The sequence below is a fragment of the Sorex fumeus genome, unplaced genomic scaffold, assembly GCF_029834395.1.
Source record: "Sorex fumeus unplaced genomic scaffold, SorFum_2.1 ptg000061l, whole genome shotgun sequence".
Taxonomy (NCBI): domain Eukaryota; kingdom Metazoa; phylum Chordata; class Mammalia; order Eulipotyphla; family Soricidae; genus Sorex; species Sorex fumeus.
Window position 1 is genome coordinate 22,111,232 of NW_026606118.1, and position 19,068 is coordinate 22,130,299.

A 19,068-nucleotide genomic window follows, 5' to 3' on the forward strand; every position below is an offset into this window, starting at 1 on the left:
TATTCAGCTTAGGAGTGACTGGACCCAACCAGGGCCGCAACAAAGAGTGCTCAGAGGACCACAAAGTGCCAAAAAGCAAATTCAAGGTCTCCACACATGCCAGGTTTGTTCTGTAGGCTTTTGGCTCTTTCCATAGCCCCTGAATTTATTAAAACTTGTAATTTTATCTCGGTAACTACAAAATGAGGGCCTCTTCTCAAGTGTTATAATTTCAGTAAGAGCATACAAGAACATTGCCTTCTGTGTTGAAAAGATATGAAATGATGTTTGAAGATTGATTAAAAATTCAGGAGATTGATTCTAAAATTGGCAAGTGCCAAGTGAAATGCTCATATGATAGTCATTTCTTTTGAATTGTGACTGGCTTTTTTAAAAATAGAATTTCCAATAGAAAATGTCTCTCTGGGCCAGAGAGATACCTCAAGATGCTGAGACCATACTTTTTGTAAGGGAGAACCTCAGTTTGATTCTCAGAACTACACAGTCCTCTAAGCACCACTGTGACCCAAAAACAAAGTCTTTTCTTTATAATGTAGGAATACTACCTTTTATTCAGCCATTGATTAAGCTCATCCTAAACAAAGTCTTTTCATGACCAAATTTTATTTCTCAGTGCAAAAGAGACTGAAGTGGCCCTTTTGGATTCCCTTAAAGAAAGATATTGTTGAGCTCGATCAAAACTCTGTCAAGTCATTTTGTGCATTTTCTCATAAGGAGCGACATTTGAAACTACAAGTGGGTCATTCATTGGCTCTCTAAACTAGCTCCCCTTCCTATGCTCAGAGCCCATAATTTACTATAACTCAGTGCTTCTCTGGTCCTCCTTATGACCTATATGTGATACATTCAGTGAAGCATCAGCAGGGTACACAAGGCAATGTAAATCCCACCCCCCCCCCCCCACACACACTATCATCACATTCTGACTATGAGTTTGAATGTATATAAAGTGCCCCGGGGTGTTTCAACTAGTAAAATGGAAAACCAACAGTGTTTCTGATTTTAAGGTCAATCACTTGATGACAAGCCAAGTTTCCATATGTCTTTTCTCATCTTTCTACACTTATCTACTCATACTGTTTCCTAAATCAATGTTTTAGGATTGCCTTAAAGTGATGGAATATGATATCTTGTTTTCATTAATAATACATGAAACATTTCCTCAGTAAAAGAACCCAGAGATCCTTAGAGAAATAGCTGATTCCAAATTGAGACCAAAAAAAAGAATGAATATAGATTAATTTATGGTACCAGAAAAGGAGGCATTCAAAAAAAAAAAAAAACCCAAAAGAGGAGACCAAGTAAAAATGACACTGAAATAAATTTGAACAGAATCCCAATGATCAACTCTGAAAAAATTGAGGAAAAAAACAGTAAATGAATAATAATTACAATAGATTAAAATTCCCATATTAAAATAAGAAGTCACAGAACCAGGGAGATAAGTCAAAGGACTGGAACACATGCTTTGCAGCTGGAGTCCAGGTTCAATTCCTGGCATAGTACCAAATTGGAATGGCCCCTAAACATGACTGGGTGGGGCCCCAAAATTTAAATAGAAACAGTAATAAAAGTAGTCATAAATTCATATTGATATAAATGGAAAATCAACATTCATTTTTAAAATTAAGGACAGCAGATAGCTCTTCACAGTAGAATTTGAAATAACAAAGATGAAACACCAAAGAAGAAGATCATTATTTGGCAAACAATACAATAGTTAACAGCTTTAGGCCAGAATCATGAGTAGATGCTGAAATTACTGGGTAAAAATCATGATGACTAATGGGATATTTAAATAGTATCAAAACACTTCCATATAAGTCACTTACTGATTTTAACAGGAATGATAGTAACTTTACAGAAAATTAACATGGAAAAATATCACCTTAATAAGCAAATAATCCAAGTTATTAATACCAGTAATGTAACAAATCATCAGTCTGTAAATTAACTCTTGGTACACTGCATTGTTGAGGATATTTTTCTCCCAAAATTTAAGCATTAGGAAAAAAAGACATGACTAAATTTAGTAACTGCATTGCAAACCGTAATAATGCCCAAAAGGGGAGAGAGAGAAAAAGAAAGAAAGAAAGAAAGAAAGAAAGAAAGAAAGAAAGAAAGAAAGGAAGGAAGGAAGGAAGGAAGAAAGAGGAGGAGGAGGAAGAGGAGGAAGAGGATGAGGATGAGGAGGAGGTGGAGAAGGAGAAAAGAAGAAGAAGAAGAAGGAGGAGGAGGAGGAGGAGGAGGAGGAGGAGGAGGAGAAGAAGAAGAAGAAGAAGAAGAAGAAGAAGAAGAAGAAGAAGAAGAAGAAGAAGAAGAAAGAGTGCCTGTCATAGAGGCAGGCTGACTGAGGATTGGGGAGGGGGACAGAGGGAAGGATGGAGAGAGGGAAACTAAGGACATTGGTGGTCAGAAATATACACATGGAGGGATAGATGCTGGGATTTTGTATGTCTGAAACCCAACAATGAACAGTTTTTTAATTGTGTATCTCATAGTGTTTCAATTATAAAATAAAATAAAAACAGAAAAATTAAATTAAATTTAAGAATATTTTCACAAACTGATCAAAATTTTATAAATACTGAGAAGAATATGAAAGTCAGAAGTTTAATCCAGATTAAAGAAAATTTGATGGCTAGATGCACTGTTTGATGAGGGATTGGACCCTGAGCAAGAAAATATGACATCAGCAGAAGTTTTGGTAGGAATCTGAATAATATTTAGTTATTGTAGCGATGTAACTTTTAGCAAATCTAGTTTTAGGTATGTGAAGAGTTTTGAAGCTATTATATAAATATCAAATTATATAAAATATGAAATTCAAAGAGTTAAACAGTGGAATGCATAGAAAAGTAGTTTTGTATTTCACATAAAATTTAAATTATTTTCAATGGGATCATTTAATTCAGTATTATCATTTTAAGATAATGAATCAGACATAAGAAAGTTGAAATCTCTTGCTAGAAGATTTTAGAGTTACTTAATAATGACTTCCAAGGTCCTCTGACTAAAGACTTCCTGAATAAGTGAGCCTTTGAAAATATATTTTAGCACTTGATTGTATCATTAAGTTGCTTTTAATTATCATCCTTTGGAAAAATAACTGATACTTAATGGATACATATTTTAAAGGTAAATTTATTTGGGAGCTATGCAACCATTCTCTCACTCTTAATACTGTGAACATTGTACCCTCAATTTATCTTGTCAATTGTTTTCCTCTGAGAGCACCAAACAATCATATCTGCTTTTTATCAAATTAGGATAGATTGTCATTTGAACATCCTATGTAATGGAATCATTCAGAAAATATTTTGTATGTGTCTGGCTTCTCTCTCTCTCCTAAGGGTGTTTTGGAAGTCATATATCTATGTAGTGTTGACGGCGTCAATAGGTAATTGGAGGCTGGGGATGTCACTCAGCAGTATAGTTCATGCCTTTCATATTGAAGGATCTGGCTCTGATTTCTGTCTCCACAGTTTCCCACGTTCTCTCTTGTATATCGATTAAAGTTAGTATATGTTACTACAGAGCATATCCATGACATATAATAATTTTTTATTGCCTTATTCCTTTGATGCATAATTTCACACTTTAAAAAACCTAACACCCCTTGAAGTCATGAAATTTACATACAAGTGGTACAATATGGAAAGTATCATGCTAAGCGAAATGAGTCAGAAAGAGAGGGATAGGCATAGAAAGATTGCATTCATCTGGGGGATATAAAGTAACAAAGTATGAGATTAATACCCAAGAATAGCTGAGATCAGCACCAGGAGGATTACTCCATAACTTAGAGGCCAGCCGGGTATCCTAGAGGAAAGGGCAGTTCAGATAGAGAAGGGAGCACCAAATAAAGGATGTTTGGAGGATCCTCCCAGGAGGGGAGATGCATGTCGAAAGTAGACTATGGACTGAACATGTTTGCCACTCAATGCCTCTTTTGCAGACCACAACACCCAAAAGGAGAGAGAGAACACAGGGGATTGCCCTGCCACAGAGACAGGGGGGATGGGGGGATGGGGGTGGGGGGGGATATTATCCATGGTGGTGGAAAATGGGCACTGGTGGAGGGATGGGTATCTGATCATTGTATAATTGAAACCAAAGCACAAAAATTTGTAAATCTACAACTTAAAAAAAAATAAAATAAAATAAAGGGGAAAAAATTTAAATCAATTATTTCAAGTCCAAAATTAAAATCCATAAGTATAATAAACAATTTTATGTAAAAAAAAAAAACCTAACACCCAAGAATGGCCGAGATTAGTACCAGGAATTTTGCTCCATGGCTTGGAGGCCAGCTACACATGCTAGGGGAAAAGGGAGCTCAGATAGAGAAGGGAGCACCAAATAAAGGGTGTTGGGAGGATCCTCCCAGGATGGGAGAAGCATGCTGAAAGTAGACTATAGACCAAACAAGATTGCCACTCAATGCCTCTTTTGCAAACCACAACACCCCGAAGGAGAGAGAGAACAAAAGGGTATGCCCTGCCACAGAGGCAGGGTGGGATGGGAGGGATGGGTGGTGGGAGGGATACTGGGATCCATGGTGGTGGGAAATGGGCACTGGTGGAGGGATGGGTATTTGATCATTGCATAATTGAAACCCAAGCACAAAAATTTGTAAGTCTACAGCTGTACCTCATGGTGTGTTACTAATAAGAAAGAAAGAAAGAAAGAAAGAAAGAAAGAAAGAAAGAAAGAAGAAAGAAAGAAAGAAAGAAAGAAAGAAAGAAAGAAAGAAAGAAAGAAAGAACTGAACAAACCAAAAAGAAAAAACCTACTCAGAGGTCAGAGAGATAACACAGTAGGTAAGACACTTGTCAAACCCAGTTCAATATCCAGCACTGCGAAAGGTTCCCCAGGCAATTCCAGGAGTAAGCCCTGAGCACAGCAAGTATGGCCCAGAACCTCACCTCCAATTCTAGTCCCCATTACTAATGAGCACTTAGGTTACTTATGGTTAGTTATGATTATTATGAACAAAGTTGTTTTTTGACAAGTCTTCTGTGGACAATGTCTTCATTTTCCTTGTGTTAATATAAAAGAATGGGATTGTTGGATGTATGGTAAGCATATATTAACTTATGCATAGATTCTTAAATTATTAAATTGAATATTATTTTATAGTAGCTGTTGTATCATAGTTGCATTTTATCACAGATTAGAGATGATTATTTTTTCTTAAATTGTTATGTGTATGTCCTAAATTAATATTGATTTTCGAAAGCTCTTTTCTAATATAGTCATGTGAAAATAGAGTTGTTATATCAGTGATGAATTATATAAATAGATAAGACTTACTGACTCATTTTGTCTTGATTTATTCAAAAATGGGCCTGAAACATATAGGTTCAAAAGCAATTGGATGTGATTTTCTTTCCTAGTAATATCTTTGTTATTGTTCTTTGTTATTGCTTCATTTAGACCACATCATTATCAACACATTATAAACTAGCTGGGTACATATTTCATACATTTAAAATTTTAACCTTTTTTAATGTCCCTTTTCTCTTTTGTTGCTGTGGTCATTGTTATGATGACCAGAAATTACACACAAAGTTGGTAGTGGTCCTCACATATTTATTTGTTTGGCTGGCATTTGTGAGTTGAGGTGATAACACACAGAGCCAGTGATTGCTGGAGACTGCACTTCTAATTGTGAGGTTTATTTTGTAGACATAATCTTAGAGGTTATATTTCCTGGTTTTGATGCCTACACCTTGCACACTGCTGTGTTTGCCAGGAGTCCCTCCCCACCCCACCCCCGCCGCATCTTTTATTTTTTTTTTGCTTTTTTGGGTCACACCCAGTGATGCTCAAGGGTTATTCTGGCTCTGCACTCAGAAATTACTCTTGACAGTGCTTAAGGGACCTTATTGGATGCCAGAGATTGAACCTAGGTCATTCGTGTGCAAGGCAAATGCCCTACCCACTTTACTATCTCTCTGGCCCAAGAGTCTCACTCCTTAAGTGCTGATGCTCGCACACATCTGGCTGTGGTGTGGACAGAAATGGCATGCAGTTTGCAAGCAACAGAACTGCCAGGCACCAACAACAAAGATTTCAGACTGTGCTTCACACATGAAGTGGCACTAGGGATCTAACTTGAATCCTTACCAACGCAAGGCAGTTTCTCTAACTCAGTGAACTAACCCAAAAGCCTCTCATGGTTTGTTTCTTTTTTTAAGAAATCATTTTCTGCTGGTTTTCCTTGAAATGGTCTATCCAAATGTCAAATGGGGTACTGTGATGATGAAGACTTTCATAATATCACTGATTAGAAATACTGATCTATTATTTGCATTTCTGAGACAGGGATAATACTATTTTAATTATCATCATAGAATTGTCTATTATTTAAGTTTTGTCCACTTTGTTTCATGTATTTTGAACATCTGTTATTATATGTACATATTTGTGGTTTGAGCTTGTCACGGCGTTTTGGTAAATAGATCGCTTTTCCCTTGTGAGAGACTCTCTTTAGAATTTATCCTAAGTAAAATAATTCCTTGATTTGAGTTTTACCCTGATGTTAAACATTTCAGCTTCCTTTTTTCATGTGTAAATGTCATTTCTTTTCTCATCCTTTAACTTTTACTCTTCTTTAATGTTCAAAAATCTTTATGCCAAAAAAATGAAAGAATCTAAAAGAAACGGATAAATTTTTGGACTCCTGTAACTTCCCAAGATTGAACCAAGAAGAAGCAGAGTGTCTGAACAGACCAATCACTACCAAGGAATCAAAAAATACTAAAATTGTAAATCAAAGCTTGTAAATCAAAAATCAAAAAGTAATAAAATTGTAATAAAAAAATCTTTACCCAAATAAAGTCCCAGGCCCAGGTGGGTTTGCTAGTGAGTTCTTCCATACCATTAAAAGTGACGTACTCTCAAACACTTTCAGGCTCTTTTAGAAAGTTGAAAAACACTGGAAAACTCCAAAATAGTTTTGTTTGCTTTGTTTTCTTTCTTTTCTTCTCTTTTTCTTTTTGTTTTGTTTTGGGTCCATGCCCGGTAATGTAAGGGGTTACTGCTGACTTCTCACGCAGAAATGACTCCTGATAGGTTCAGAGGACCATAAAGGGAGCTGATTAAACCCAGGTTGGCTGTGGGCAAGACAAGTGCTCTATTGAACTATAGCTTTCAAAGAGTTTCTATGAGGCAAATATTACCCAGATAACAAAAGAAAATATAGATATAAGAAAATGAAAATTATAAACTATATCCATGGTGAACATAGATGCAAAGATCCTCAACAAAATATTAGCAAATCAGATCCACGATACATCAAAAAAATCATATCCCATGACCAAGTAGGATTAACTCTGAGGATGCAAGGGTGGTTTAATATATGAAAGTCAATCAATGTAATACACCATATCAATACAAGGAGAAGTAGAAATTATATGATCATATCAATAGATATAAAGAAAGTATTCAACAAGATCCAACATCCACTCATGACAGAAACTCTTAATAAAACTGGAGCTGAAGAACCTATCCTCAACATAGTTGAAGACATTTACCAGAAGACCATAGCAAATATTGTACTCAATGGTGAAAAAGTGAAAGCTTTCTCTCTAATATCAGACACAAGACAACATGGCCCACTCTGCGTCCATTCCATAGAAATTAGACAAGATATATTAAGTTTAATTATTTATGTTCTCTTTAATCCATTTGTTCTGTGTTTCTTTTATACTTTTTTGTTGTCATTTGTTATGTAAATCCCCTATTTTTAATTATTCCATTTTTTATACTATCATTATTTCTCAGTTTTATGGGGTTGCTTGAAAATACACATCTTAAATATTTTAATCTACTTTAAGTAACACATTTTCCTCTTACCTCATTTTACCTCATTTACCTCAACTCTTACCATATTTTTTTACTCTTACCGCATCAGCCTTTCCCTTCCCTATAGCTAATATGGAAGCACTTAATCCATCTACTAGACCATGATCACCTTGAAGTCCTGTTCACGATGCCTGTTCCATTTTGTTAACGCCAAGTACCTTGAAAATGATAACAATGATAATACACTCAGTAAGTGCATTTATGTTAACTAAAGATTTTAATAATTTATCCTGAATACACTGTTCTCTTTCTTTATGCTTTACTGCTATTGAAGTGCTGGGAATTGATTCCCACTCTCTTGCTTGCAAGGCATATACATTACATCGAACCACTTCCCTGTCAGGTCCTGGTTTTTCTAATCTTCATTTATCCTTTATTTGCTAGTTGATCCTCCATTCACTACCCTATAGATGACGGCAGACCCAGACATCAGATTTTGTGCAGGAGGCATCAGATCTCTCATTTCTCCATGCTGAGGTAATGGTTCAGCAATCTCATCCATTCCAGAACCATCAGATGCTTCCAGTATGCTAATCATTCTAAAATTGTCCTTCCAGCCCAGACCTCTGTCTAACAGAGACACTAGAAGGATGCCCGCAGCAGCAGTCTTTATGACCTCTGCCTTTATGTCTAATGAGTGTCTCAAAATTCAGCTGCTGCTCTTCACCCCAACCTCAGGCCTGCTGTTCCAGCCTTCATCAACAGACTCATCTGTTTAGAAGAGTCACACCTACAGTCTCCTTCTGACTTTCTCACACCACAGAATCCTGTCTGGCGCAAAACATTGGTTCCAAAAATTTTGAAGCTTTGTATGTTTTCCTCAGAGGTCATGCAGCGTTAGGAGAATTGGACCCCCAAACCCCCATATTTTTATTTATTTATATTTGCTTTTTGGGTCACACTGGGCATTGCACAGGGGCTATTCCTGGCTCATGCACTCAGGAATTACTCCTAGTGGTGGTGCTCGGGGGACCATACAGGATGCTGGGAATCGAACCCGGGTTGGCTGAGTGCAAGGCAAGTGGCCTACCCACTGTGCTATTGCTCCAGCCCCAGCCCCACATTCTCGAACAGTAGATCCCATAGCAAGAAATTAAGTCAGTCTAGCTTAGGACCATCAGGCAGTTGAGTCTGAGGATAGTGGAGGAAGACACAGGAAAAATGCAAACTAGATGAACATCCAAGGTAGGGGATGCGTAGCCATCATAATGTGAGCAAGATGGGAGCCCCAAGTGTGGGGAATATCTAAGCCCTGAGAGACTTGTACTGGGAGGTCACACAGTGTAGAAAAGACCTGAGGCTCCAGTACCTAGAAGATCAGGGAAACAGAGATCTCAAATAAGCATCTTTGCTGAACAGCCTCGTATTTATTCAACTAACAAGTGCCAGGCACTGTTGAGGGCAAAAGAGAGACAATCATCAGTGTAACCTTCATGCTTTCTTGTTTCTTTTCACGCATAGCCATGGAAGATCAGTTGTTAGCAAGGAAACAAAGAAAGGGAAATTTAATTTTTTAAATAGGGAACATTTGTCAAATTTCCATGTCATCCTTAAGCAGGAGACAAGCTAAGCTTCTCTGTGTTATTTCAGTTTTACCGTGTGCGCTACTGAAAGGGGCCCAGGAGAAAAGGTTTTACAAATGAATAAAAATAAGATTTAGGAAGAAAATAAGGGTGGGGTAATAATTACAGAGAAATCCAGAGGAGGTCAATGTGAAAAAAATATTTGAGTTTAACCATGAATACTGACATGGGGTACAGCAATAGCACAGTGGGTAGGGTGTTTGCCTTGCACGCAGCCAACCAGGGTTCAATTCCTCTCAGCCTCTCGGAGTGCCCGGCAAGCTATCAAGAGTATCCCGCCCACACAGCAGAGCCTGGCAATCTTCCCGTGGCGTATTTGATAGTCCAAAAACAGTAACAACAAGTCTCACAATGGAGATGTAACTGGTGCCCGCTCGAGCAAATCCATGAACAACGGGAGGACAGTGCTATAGTCCGTGCCCCTGACATGAGGGAGCAAGAAGGGTAAAATAAATAAATGAAATGAAATGTTTTAGGAAACTTGTGTGACTGGAGAACAGGCGTGGAGGAAGAGAGGTGAAGTCATCACATGAAATGAAATCAGTGAGAGTCAGGAGCCAGAATGCAGAAAGCTTCCTTTGCCCTGGCAAGGCTTTTGTGTCCTACTCAAGAGGCAAACGAGGACCATGATATAATGGAAACTATGTAAGAATTATATCTTAGTTTATCAACTTTTACAACTTGAGCTGGATATCTGCTTGAAGTGGAAAATGGAACAACTGAACTCAGTCTTAACGCCGGTAAGCAGCATTAAGACCAAAATAAATTGCAGAAAGGAAATTAGGATAATCCTAGCTTCCTTGCAGCGGGGAAGCATTTAGTCTCAGCCGAATTTTGTTTTTATGGCTTGGTCAAAATGAAGAACCAGAAACTAAGAATTCATTCTTTATTTTTAAAAATTATGCAATGTTCTTTCATGTGTTTTGTTCTTTCTTATGAAGCCACCGTTGACATAGAGTATCAGATTAGTGTCCGGTCTACAGCATCATGATTCAATATTTGCATATATTGCAAAGTAAATGCTTCAATATTCATCCTCAAACATACATTTTCCCTTGTAATAGAAATGTTAAGATTTCCTTTTAAGCAACTTCTAAATATGCTATTATTTTTATTTGCAGGGTGGGATTAATAACACAGTGTTCAGGGATATTCCTTCATTTGTGTTAAGGAGTGGCTTTTGCTGGTGTTCGGAAGACACCATGTGTTCGGGATCAAACCAGGGTCAGCAGCATGCAAGGCAAATACTTTAACATCTGTTCTATCTCTCTGACCCCAAGCACCACTGGCTATAGATACTATGGTGTATGTCCCATCCCCATGACTTTATTTATTTATCTAATATTTGGGAGTGGAAGTTCCCAAGCAATGTTCAGTTTGTTCAGGACTTGCTCGCATAGATTTTCAGCTAACTGGACTGGTTGGTTCATTGGAATGAGTCAAGATTGCAGTGTTGGCTGGTGCACTGCAATGCTAGTACCACAAAGCCAACCCTGGCAGTACTTGGTTGGTTGGTATGGGGTGGAGATGTGTTGCCAGGAGAGAGACTGGGATATGTACCCTACTTTCTCCCCACCCCCCAAAGACTTTATTATTTCATAGCTGGAAGTTTGGACTCTTTGAGTCACTTAATCATTTTGCCAAACCCCAACACACATCTCATACCATTTTCACACACTGCCCTTTTTGTTTCTTTGTTTGCTTTTTGGGTTTAGATTTCATACATAGTGAGATCAACCCAGCTCCCAGAAGAGAACAGCGCAGAATCTCCTGCCCCCACGCCTGGCTGTCCTCGCTGGGGCCCCTTGCAGGGGAGTGGGCTGAGTTTCCCTCCCGGCCCCGACCAGGGCTCTGGCAGCTGAAGACCTCCAGAACCAACCACCATCATGCTGAGACCACTCTCCACACGCATGAAGATACCAGCAGAGGAACAAAGGCATGCGGGTCCCGTGGCTGAGATCTCCAAGCCTGTTCAAATGGGGGCTGAGCATCCTCCACCCAGATCCTCCATCTTCCAGCAGGCAGGGGTCACACCCACCAACTGGCCCCCTGGTGCCGTGTAATTCCATCAATGGTCGAGACCCAGAGACTATAAAACCCAGCTCCCGGAAGCGCGCAGATGCAAATGCAAATGCGGCCGCGCAACATCTTCTTATCTCATTCTTACTTTGGACAAACTCTCAGGCTACCAAATGTAACCTGCCCACATGGCAGAGTCTGGCAAACTCCCCGTGGCGTACCCAATATGCCAAATACCAGTAACAATGATGGGTTTCATTCTCCTAACGCTGAAAGAGCCTTGAATGTGGCACTTTAAAAAAAATCTCAGGGCTAGGGCGAAGGAGACGTTACTGGGGCCTGCTTGAGGCAATCGACGAACAACAGGATGGTCGTGATCATGATCGTGATCGTGATCGTGTTTGCTTTTTGGGTTTAGATTTCATACATAGTGAGATCAATCAATAATTGTCTTTCTTTGACTTGCTTAACTTAGACTAATATCCTTAGGGTCCATTAATGTCACCACAAATGGTAATATTTCAGTATTTTAGTGGCTAAATGATATTCACAAAATAATGGTGCAGATATCTATGGATAATATGTGTGCCATGGTTTAAATCCAGGAATTCCATTTATTAGTGATGATACTTACCAATGATAAATAAATTGTTTATGCTAAGTATTGACTTTGTAGTTGTTGACATATACATATACAAAACTGATTTAGGTGCAAGAAAACCCCTCGCTATCTTAGGAGAAGAAAAGATGATTTACTCTTCAACTAATATGGCTATAACATAGCATCAAAGTTGTGCCGATGTGAGGTAGATCTCTACTCTAAAGTGGTTATGTCTCTCTCTCTTTCTCTCTTTTTATCTCCCTCTCTCTCTTTCCCTCTCTCACTCTCTTTCCCTCTCTTTCTCTCTCCCTCTCTCTTTCCCTCTCTCTCCCTCTTTCTTTCCTTCTCTCTTTTTTCTCTCCCTCTCTTTTTCTTTTTCTTTTTTTTTTATTAGTGAAACACCATGAGGTACAGTTGTAGATTTACAATTTTTTGTGCTTGGGTTTGATTATACAATGATCAGATACCCATCCCTCCACCAGTGCCCATTTTCCACCACCATGGATAATATCCCCCCCACCCCATCCCCCCATCCCCCCCTGCCTCTGTGGCAGGGCAATCCCCTGTGTTCTCTCTCTCCTTTTGGGTGTTGTGGTCTGCAAAAGAGGCATTGAGTGGCAAACATGTTCAGTCCATAGTCTACTTTCGACATGCATCTCCCCTCCTGGGTGGATCCTCCAAACACCCTTTATTTGGTGTTCCCTTCTCTATCTGAGCTGCCCTTTCCTCTAGAATGCCCGACTGGCCACTAAGCTATGGAGTAATCCTCATGGTGCTGATCTCAGCTATTCTTGTCTCCCTCTCTTTTTCTCTCTCCCTCTCTTTCTTTCCCTCTCTCTGCCTTTCCCTCTCTCTCTTTCTCTCCCTCTCTTCCTCTCTTTCCCTCTCTCTCCCCTTCTTTTCCCCTCTCCCTGTCTCTCTTCCTCTTTCTTTCTCTCTCTCTCCCTCTCTCTCTCCCCCTCCCTCCCCCTCACCCTTCCTTTTCTCTAGTCTCCCTCCCCAAGCAAAAACTAAATCTGTCAAGCTGAAGGACCAACTTGTGCCTGTCACAAAGTTTAATTCTGGTAGGAAAAACAACAGCTAGAATGCAACTCTTGATAGCAGAATTATTTTGCTGCTGCTTTAAAATGCTGTTTCAAATTACACAGATTCAATATTCTCATTTTTTTCTCTTCAGTTTGTAATTAACATTAGGATTCTATCAACAACAAAACTTTAGCCAATTATGCTACTGAGTGCTGTGTGTAAAAAAAATTACAGATGGCAAATCTACTTTGTGAATATCTTCTACAAAAATAAAATAGTTAAGTTTGTTTGATAAAGACACAAAAAATTAGAGCAAACGAATTTGAGGTTTGTTTCTGACTTAGCTTTGGTCAGTTGCACACAAGAAATCTGGAAGGAGAAACTATAGTGCTTTCCTTTTTGTGAAGGTTCCCAAACATAGGTAATTTGTTTCCTGAATAACCTTCAAAATGCTCTAATTTTCACTAGATAGGACTTGGCTAAATAAAATTTGACCTTTAATTGAGGCCTCTTGTTCAAATACTTTTCTTACTCCTTATTTCTTTTTAGATTGTAAATTTTTTTTGACTAAGAGATTTTTTTAAAGACTTGGTTTCTATTAGACATCAGTATCTGCAGAGGCCACACAACTTAATATATTCAAAATCTCAATCCTCTGACTCATCAGAAAGAATCAAAATATAATATACTGACATCAACCATGGCTGTTTAAAAGATTCCCCTCCACAGCTCTACAAGCTTTTTTTCCTAGAAACTCATTGCTCCTGTCAACCCATAACTGTTCTTCAAAAGATTAAATAAAAAGAAACAAACAAAACATGAGAGAGAACTGTGTAGAAGACTTGGAGTATCTGTGTCATGTAGGAACACATTTAATGATAACGTGTTGAAAGTTCTTGTGTGAACATTTGTATGCACATGTGTGCAAATGCTCAATTTCATGCATTTATCGCGTCATAAATTTGACTAGCTCTCAAAAAATACTCTTCATTGTTTACTCAAATATAATCTAATAAAGCTATCCTGGAAGTAATTTAACTACCTATGGATATTGTGCTAAAAGATTCATTACTAATGGGTTGGATATCTAACAGCAAAGGGCTGAACACATACTTTGTTTGATGGAGGGCCATGTTTGATACCTGACATCAAGTGGTCCCCTCAGCACTTCAGAAGTGACCATTGAGTCCTGTCAGGTATAGACTCAATGGCAGCAACAACAAAATAAAATATAAAGGTAATGTTTATAAAGTAACAAAATGGGAGACTAACACCCAAGAATGCCCGAGATTAGTACCGGAAATTTTGCTCCATGGCTTAGAGGCCAACCACATATGCTAGGGGAAAAGGGAGCTCAGATAGAGAAGGGAGCACCAAATAAAGGGCGTTGGGAGGATTCTCCCAGGATGAGAGAAGCATGCTGAAAGTAGACTATAGACCAAACATGATTGTCACCCATTTGCCTCTTCTGCAAACCACAACACCCAATAAGAGAGAGAGAGAACAAAAGGGAATGCCCTGCCACAGAGGTAGGGTGGGATGGGGGGATAGGGGGTGGGAAGGATACTGGAACCCATGGTGGTGGGAAATGGGCACTGGTGGAGGGATGGGTGTTTGATTATTGTATAATTAAAACCCAAGCACAAAAATTTTTAAGTCTACAACTGTACCTCATGATGTCTCACTAATACAAATCAAAATTTTAAAAAAGGTAATGTTTATTGCTTTCTTCCTTTCTCCCTTTTTTCTTCCTCCCATCTTTTCCTTTTCCACCTCCCCCCTCCTTTTTTGTTGTTGTTATTCTGGAGATCAAATACAAATCCTCATTCACTACTTATGAGCTGCTTTAGCAGTAATATTTGAACATATTTAATTATTATTCCTGTACCCATTTACACCTTGGAGTTCATAATTTCAATGATAGTAAGTAATTCAATTAATGTCTCTTTGGTAATGAACATCATATGCTATGTGCTATGATATTTCTCATAGTGGATGTCCCAACTATTTGTTCTTGTCATGTGAAGGTTACATTTCACAGTGAGGTTTCCAGTAATAGTATAATAAAGTCTTAAATGAGTACCAAAAGCATTATTTATTTTTGAAAAGCCAAACTGAAATTTGTGGAGGAAAAATAAGTCAGCATTTAATGGATGGAACAGAGAATGGAAACATCTGAGCGAACAGTAGGAAACTTTGTACTGTTTTGAATGCCTCACCACTACTCATACCATCTGTCATGCATTGCTCATGAAATAAACAATTTTCAGAAATGTTTTGTCCAGGGAAGAGCTATTTTATAGATGTATTTGTTCTCGTGAACTTAAAGGAATGGTAGTTAAGAAAATTACTTGAGAGGGCGATATTTTTCTACTAATAACTAGCAGTTGTTTTATTTGAAAGTATTTATCAAGATGTAAGATGTGGATACATATTAGAACAGAGAGATAGAACTAAAATTGGGGGTGGGGGGAAACCGTTGAAAATAGGGGACGGTCTGCCAAGAGCAAACACTGAATTTCCTTCCATTTTTATTTCTCAGAATTATTTCTGAGAAAGGATTGGTTGTTAGAAGGAGCTGGGGGACAGGAATGGAAATTTCACCCTTCTCCAGAGGGCTTTCCTTCACAACATTGTTGAAATCTTGGCCACAATCTGGCCAAGGTATTTTCTGCCAGAGGAAACATGACATTCTCCTCCTCAATTACAATATTATATCTCAGTTGATAATACAAATCTCTTCCTAGCATTCTTTTTGTCAAGTTTGTCTCCTGAAACAGTAATTTCTTTAATAGTTCAGAGTCATTTTACATAACAGGCCAAGAACATCCTTGATTTTGACCACTAATGGCTTTTGAGAATGTTGCCATTGCATTTCAATGATTTTTTTCCTGTTTAATCATTTCACCTTCAGTTTTTCCCCTTTCAGTTCTTCTAGTCAACAAATGCCATTTTTCCTATATCAAGGAGATGAATGTTGATATATTAGCTTCTGAATCCAGTCTCGGCTTCCATGTCATCTCTATCCTTGGACAGATTCCTTCACCTCCTGTTTCTTCCATCATAAAAGGGGAACGGTGATGTGTGTTTCTCAGGACCGTAGTGAAGGCCAAATGAAATAATGTATTTAAAGCATCTGGTTCATATTATGAAATTCATGTTTGTTCCCTCCCCACATTTATTTCCTGTTTTTTAAATCATTACTCCTATTGCTCTGTCTTTTAAATCATCACTCTGATTACTCTGAGATCTTTCCCATCCACCAGCTTTTCCTTCTCCCTTGTACTCCTGGCACTGTCTTTATTCTTCTTGTGAATAGGTTACAAAAGAGAGGTGCTGCATACTAAAACCAGGTGCCCCATTCAATCATTAGGTTAAGTTCAAAATGATTTTGTGCTGCAATTTATACTTCATCGAGCAGTACAAACTAATAGTTCTAAAACTACCAGAGCAATGCCAGCTTTTCCACCTGGTTTTCAAGTTAGTCTTTCATTGATATCCTTCTGGTTTTTGACTGCCCTACCAGTTTCTATTGCTTTCTTTCTTTGTACGCTTGCTTGCTTTCCCATTGACTTAAAAAAAACTTTATTTAAACACCGTTGTTAACAAAGTTGTTCATCATACAATTGTTTGGGGACATTCCAACATCAATCCCACCACCAATGTGACCTTCCCGTCACCATTGTCCCGGGTTTCCCATCCCTCCCTTCCCTCCCCAAACCTGACTTCTTGACTTTCACAGCCTAATTTCCTTCACATTGCTTGTTACCAAAAAAGAAAAAAAAATAAGAGAGGTAAGTAGAATTATCCAAAAATAGTTCAGCAAAAAAAAAAAAAGTTTGTGAAAATTGCTGTATCTCACAATGCTGTTACTAAAATCATTGTGTGAGGACTTACTAAGCTGTTTGTTACTAGTTGAGCCTTTTGTGCTATCGTTTTTTGCTTCTTGAGCTTAGTTGGCTTCTATGTTACCCTTTTGACTGTTCTATACAACTGGATATCTATGTGAGACTTACAGTGTTGTTTTCTGATTAGTGCCATCTCTAAAAAAGTTGTCCCCAGTGGTAAAAGCTATTTCCTCACACCGTTCACCTTAATCCTCACTCTCATACACAGCAGAGCTCCAAGTTATGGTGCCACTTTATCTAAATCATCTCGCAGTAACATTTTCTTTTTTTAATTTTTATTAGTGAAACACCATGAGGTACAGTTGTAGATAGTCGAAGTACCTCTGCACTTGTTTGTTCATTGCAGCACTGTTTACAATAGCTAGAAGCTGGAAAAAACCTGAATGCCCAAGAACAGATGACTGGTTAAAGAAACTTTGGTACATCTACACAATAGAATACTATGTAGCTATTAGAAAAGATGAAGTCATGAAAGTTATATACAAGTGGTACTACATGGAAAGTATCATGCTAAGTGAAATGAGTCAGAAAGAAAGGGACAAACATAAAAAGATTGCATTCATCTGGGGAACATAAAGTAATAAAATAGGAGACTAACACCCAAGAATAACAGAGATAAGTACCAGGAGGTTTACTCCATGGCTTGGAGGTCAGCCGCCTCCCAATTCAAAAGAAGAAATATTGTTTTTTCACTCTATGGGAAAAGGCAGCTCAGGTAGAGATGGGAGCACCAAATAAAGATCGTAGTAACATTTTCTTTCCTCCTCTACTAAAGCGCTATAGCACTGTCCTCCCGTTGTTCATCGATTTGTTCGAGTGGGCACCAGTAACGTCTCCATTGTGAAACTTGTTGTTACTTCTTTTGGCATATTGAATACGCCACAGGGAGCTTGCCAGGCTCTGCCATGCAGCCATGCAGGCGGGATACTCTCTGTAGCTTGCTGGGCTCTCTGAGAGGGACGGAGGAATCAAACCCTGGTCAGCTGCATGCAAGGCAAATGCCCTACCCACTGTGCTATTGCCAAATCCCAAATTATACCTTTAGTTATTTTATTTAATATGTTGTTGTATTTATTGTCAGGATTTTTAGAGAAACAAACCAATAGACACTGATCTACATGACCCATATTCGTACGTATGTATATGAGGAGATTTTTTTCTAGAAATTGACTCATGAGGCTGAAGGCCAAGAAGTCCTCCTATCTGCCATTTGCAAGCTAAAGAAGCAAGAAAGATAGTGGTACAATTCAGTCTAAAATAAAGCCAGAAAACTAAGGAGCCCCATGTTCTAAGTATAGCAAAAAATGATAATCCCAGTTCAAAAGAAGAAATATTGTTTTTCACCTACTTTTCCATTCACGTTTCTCGTAGATCGTTTGATTCCCATCCATATTGTAAAGGGAGGTCTTTATTTAGTCTACTGAACTGTATCCTGATATCTTCATGAAATATACCCAGAAGCAAGGTTTTACTTGCAGCCTGGGAACCCCTTCTCCCACTCAACAACATACAAAATGGACCACTACGAATCTACCCCTAGCCAATTTGGCATTCCCACACATCTCCTTAAATCACACTTACTCTTCAGTTGAAGATTATAGCAAGGTCATATTTCAGCCTAACATGACACAACTATCCTGCATTCAACAGAAAGCAAACTTGGATGCTATAATCTCTTTGTTTCTTATTCCCAGATTCTTGCTTTGAAATGTTAACTACCAAAGGTGATGATATTGAAGGATGGGGCCTGTGGGAAATAATTAGGTCATGAGAATGAGGTTTCATGATAGGGACTGAAGCTCATCTGAAACAGGGTTCCTAGACCTTTTGTTACCTGAGGTTATGTGACTTCTGGAACGTGAACAAAGGGTCTCACTGGACCATGGTCATCACAGATTTCCAGACTCTCACACTATGAGTAAAATTTTTTCTAACTGACAACCTACTCAGATCAAGCTTCTTGCTTGATCTTTTATTCAAAGGTTTAAGAGATTAAAACAGAGGACTTCTTATTGGAAATTTATGTAAGTCTTAGGAGCTGGAGCAGGTAGGGTGCCTG

General features: G+C 38.4%; 1 non-coding gene across 1 annotated transcript; it reads right to left on the reverse strand.

Moving 5' to 3' along the window:
• Positions 1–9,385: 9,385 nt before the first annotated feature.
• LOC130034812 (U6 spliceosomal RNA) lies at positions 9,386–9,490 on the reverse strand. Its single transcript, XR_008794160.1, has one exon. It is a non-coding gene; the product is annotated as a U6 spliceosomal RNA (small nuclear RNA).
• Between the last annotated feature and the right edge of the window lie 9,578 nt (positions 9,491–19,068).